Source organism: Amblyomma americanum, chromosome 7 (genome assembly GCF_052857255.1).
Source record: "Amblyomma americanum isolate KBUSLIRL-KWMA chromosome 7, ASM5285725v1, whole genome shotgun sequence".
NCBI lineage: Eukaryota > Metazoa > Arthropoda > Arachnida > Ixodida > Ixodidae > Amblyomma > Amblyomma americanum.
The window spans coordinates 27258679-27263884 of record NC_135503.1 but is presented as its reverse complement, the minus strand read 5'-3'; positions in this window follow the sequence as shown (position 1 = coordinate 27263884).

The window sequence follows — 5206 nt, the reverse complement described above, 5'->3', positions numbered from 1 at the left end:
TGATGACGTCCGTTCCTCTGTTCGTCTCTTTTGCAATCATGGGATTAACGTTTAGTCTTTTATATCTACTAAGCGCTGCCTCGACTCGCAGTTAGATTTTTCGCTGAAGAAACTTCGCCATCGCTTAGAGTGCATCAAGGTTACGTCCCTGCCGTGCCACTAAGATGCGCTTATCTTGAGAAAAAACAAACATGAATACTTGACGTGCAGTTTAAATGCTTATCGCTTCCAACATAAACGATGGATAAAACAGGATGTTCCTAGAGTTCGCCAAGCAGCTCAAAGAGAATAAAAATGCTCTCAATAGTGCAGTTACCACCAATTTTCTAAAGTGAATATTAGTTACCGACTGGCGTTAAGCAATTCCTTAATATATGCTGTCTCCGATATTTTAAAAAACTTCGGTTTCCTGTTGCCAACAACTCATGCGCAGCTCTTTTACACCGATCCTCGAACTCAGGCCTGAAGCAAGAATTGATTACAATGCCACCGCTGAGTATTATTAAACATACGGAATCGCGTTCGCTTGCACTGCAATGATCTTTCTTTCCATTCATCAGTGGCATCGAACAATGATAAAAAAGCCATGAGATTAATGCGCATTGATTTGAATTATTAAGTGCCGTGAGCACAATCAACCAACTTGAACATACGGTACTCTTCCATGAAAAAAAGGCTTGAGCCCCGTACTGGCGTGTTCCGGGAGCACCTCCAACATCTTAAGACGACGATAACGCAGTGCTGAGAGCCCTCAGAAAATGGGTCTTGTAAGAATGACATCTGCATTCTTATCTTGTTTTCGGGCTGATCTTTGATCTCGGTAACACGGCAGTCGTGCAGTGTCTGGCAAACATACTCAGAGCTGCTCCATGCTATTGTGTAAGAGCGATCGAGCAAGGTTCGAACATGCCTCAGTATGTTCAATGCTTGATTCGATGTCCGAGATGTTTGACTGTCGGTCGCATTGAAAGTTCCTTATCTCTAAGATATAAAGACCACTCAAAATCTCTGGGCACCTTGTTTGACTAGCCTCGTTCGATGGTCTGCAGCGATCTGAAGTGCATAATTGGAGAACAGGGCCGCCTATTGGCCAAGTGGAGAAGTACGATGCGGTAATCGTCTTGATAACGCACAACTGCAGCTCTAGCAATGGAGAACATGGTAGCTGGCACGGTACCTGAGCATGAAAGCTTCCTTTTGTTAGAAGAAAAATTAAGAAAAGAAAAGATATTCACGTAACCCTTGGTGTTTGGGGGAAATTTATATAGCCTGCTACTCTGCACTGGTACCAGCAAAGAATGAAACGAAAGGGGGGATGGGTGACAATGTGGACAGAAAAAAAGTTGCGAATATACGCAAGCAGGTCATAATGTGGGCACTTAATCATAACCATGAGTCAAGAGCAATCGTGCGAAAAAGATGACGGAGCACACGTGTTACCTGGCAAGCTTTGCAAGGCTCCCGCCAACAGCCCAGTACAAGGGCCGCCGAGAGCGGCCTGTCTAAAAGAGCGCTAAAAAAAAGCAGCTTGACAACAGTCTTTCGCGCGCACATACAGGGCATATCGATATCACAGGGTCCATAATCTCAGAGGAATAAGAACCGCCAGAAGAGTCTGAAAGTCCATTCGAATGCAGGTACCACTTCGGGAAGACAACGCCTAATCGCAGTATATCTACGGGGTTCGCCTTGTTGCGCTGAATGCCACGCGGAATGGTGAAGGTCCTGGTCGGATCCAGTCTATCAGTATTGGATGCGGTGTCCTTGACAGCGAAGATTTGTCTTGAAACCTTACTTATTGAAATGTGTACGAAGCGCTATACATAAAAGCCTGACCATTAAGAGACATTGTAGACAAACTGAAATCGGCCTATATCGATGAATTGGTGCGTATTAATTCCAAGAGAGAAAAATGACAGGGTTTTAAAACAACAAAAGGCCCGTAAAATTGAATGCACGCAGCAGCGCCCCAGGCCATTTTCTTGCCCACACACGCAAAAAAAAAACGTAAAATAATCGACTTTTCTTTGCATACCTGTAAGGCTAGACCGTATCGCTGTCCATTTCCATACGCCGATCACGGAGTCTATAGTTTTCTCGACGTCGCCGCAACTACAGTATTTCCCGCTCAAGTTAATCTAAACGCCAGAATATTTAATCTGAGTGCCATTCAATTTAATCCAGCTTCCGCAGAAATTAATCCAAGCGCCAAAGCGTTTAATCCAAACGCCAGCAAATTTAATTCTTATGCATTCTCACACTGGACCGCTCAAACTTAAAACGCGGTCTACAAATCCCAGACGCGTTATCGATGAGTTGTTACTGACGAAGCATTAGACACCCAATGAGCAAGTAATAATAACAACTTCTTTTAATCACAACAAATAAGAGCTGGGTATTAATACCACCCACCACATCAACCGAAGTACAGGGTGAGCGCGAAGCGTTTTGCAGATATGCATCGGCGGTGTCCAACAACTCGCATCATCATGTCACATCTTTATTATCCTGATAAGATGAGCCACTCACTCTAAGGTTATGACTAAGATAAACTCCCTGCGATCAGCCGATAGTGCACTCACATGACTTCGCATCACTTGCAACCTGACGTCCCACATTCTCAACCAAAGTCATGAGGGGTATGGAACGAAACGTTATGTCGAATGTAATGGCGCTATCACTTCGACACACCTTTAGCTAGCACATGCAGTGTGTTCCTACATGACACTAATAAACTGCACAAAGATGTACAATTCTTGCTGCCTTATAAAGGGGGTTTAACGTCCCAATGCCACTCAGGCTATTAGAGACGCCGTAGTGAAGGGCTCCGGAAATTTCGGCCACCTGGGGTTCTTTCACGTGCACAGACATCGCACAGCACACGGGTCTCTAGAATTACGCCTCCATCGAAATTCGACCGCCGCGGCCGGGATCGAACCCGCGTCTTTCGGGCCAGCAGCCGAGCACCATAACCACTCAGCCACCGCGGTGGTTCGCCGCCTTATAAAGTCACGTGACTTTCAGCAAAAGGGAGGCCCTTTCGCGACCTAACAACATTGGTATCGGATTTCCCTGGACAATACGGCTATCCTTTGCACACAGCTATTTCGTTGAATCCACTCTCCGGTCTCACTCGACTTGCAGTATCATGCATCACATCAAGTCGCTATGGCAATGTTATCGCTATCGCTAACTCTAAACACTTTCACTGCGTCATTACAAGTTGTGACGTCAGAAGGAGCGACTTTCATCATGACGGGACGTTATGGCAACCCTGCAGTGATGGGTGTCAAACCAATGACAAGAGAATTGTCGTCATGCATGATACTGCCAGTCACGTGACCCCGGTGATGACTCGGCGAAAATGTATCATCTTCACGACAGCCTTATTACGCCAGAAAAACCGATTCGCTTGATACCCAACTTCATAGGGTTGTCAAAGTGACGTGTCGTGATTCACGATCCTCCAAGTAACGTGACCCCGGATGATGACTCAGCGAAAATGAATTATCTTCACGACGGCCTTATTACGCTAGAAAAAGCGATTCGTTTGATACCCAACTTCATAGGGTTGCGAAAGTGACGTATCGTCATTCATGATATTGCAAGTTACAGACGCCGAATGATGACTTGGCTAACACGTATCATCATGACAGCCTTATTACACAGGGAAAACCGATTGGTTTGACACCCACCACTGCAGGGTTGCCATAACTTCCCGTGATGATGAGAGTCGTTCCTTGTGACGTCACAACTTGTAATGACGCAGCGAAAGCGTTTAGAGTTAGCGATAACATTGCCATAGCGACTTGATGTGATGCATGATACTGCAAGTCGCGTAAGACCGGAGAGTGGACTCAACGAAATAGCTGTGTGCAAAGGATAGCCGTATTGTCTAGGGAAATCCGATACCAATGTTGTTGGGTCGCGAAAGTGCATCCCCTTTGCTGAAAGTCACGTGACTTTATAAGGCGGGAAGAATTGTACGTCTTTGTGCAGTTTATTAGTGTCATGTAGGAACACACTGAATGTGCTAGCTAAAGGTGTGTCGAAGTGATAGCGTCATTACATTCGACATAACGTTTCATTCCATACCCCTCGTGACTTTGGTTCAGAATGTGGGACGTCAGGTTGCAAGTGATGCGAAGTCATGTGAGTCGACTATCGGCTGATCACAGGGAGTTTCTCTTAGTCACCACCTTAGTGTGAGTCGCTCATCTTATCAGGATAATAAAGGATTGACATGATGATGCGAGTTGCAGGACAGCGCCGATGCATATCTGCAATATTGCTTCGCGCTCAACCTGTACTTCGGTTGATGTGGTGAGTGGTATAAATACCCGGCCCTTATTTGTTATGATTAAAAGAAGTTGTTATTATTACTTGCTCATTGGGTGTCTAATGCTTCGTCAGTAACAACTCATCGATAACGCGTCTGGGATTTGTAGACCGCGCTTTAAGTTTGAGGGGTCCAGTGTGAGAAACCATGAGGATTAAATTCGCTGGCGTTTGGATTATTTTCTGTGGCACCTGGATTAAATTGAGCGGTACTGAGATTAAATATTCTGGCGTTTGGATTAAATTGATCGGGAAATACTGTAGTTTGACTCGAGTGGAAGGTATTTTTATTTTGAACTGCAAATTTCTCATAAATGAATGCGTATCGTGTTACCAAACAACACAAACGAGCCACAAAAAAACACATTATTTTATTAACCATAACATTTGGATATAGTTGTAGTAGTTGTAATCACTGTCCCTTTAATGACAGCGTTAAAGGTGGGAAAGCTGGGACAGGCAAGCTTACAGTGTAATAACATCGTTTCATTAGCCTTGACTTCACGCGAAAAGCAGGGTATCACTGGTGAAATCTCCACTCTCCCGTACTAACTTCGCGTATATTTATAAACGCGCTTGCAAGTGCGTTTTCAAAAAACCGGAAGCTTCATGCAGCCAAGAGCAATCTTCTCAAGACAACCCAAGATGGTCACAATGCCACCAAAAGAAAGCACTAGAAGAAACAAGGGAACAGCTAGGCGATACCCGGAAAGAGACTGCCGGCGACATCGCACTGCCGATATCCCTCTTGGGCCAAGACGAGTCCCCTTGCTTATCGGCGAAAGATGTGTTTAGATTTTATCAGCGAGAAGGTTCACTCTGTGGCTATCGGAATACACAGCGCTGACAGATTTGCCGGCCCCTTCAC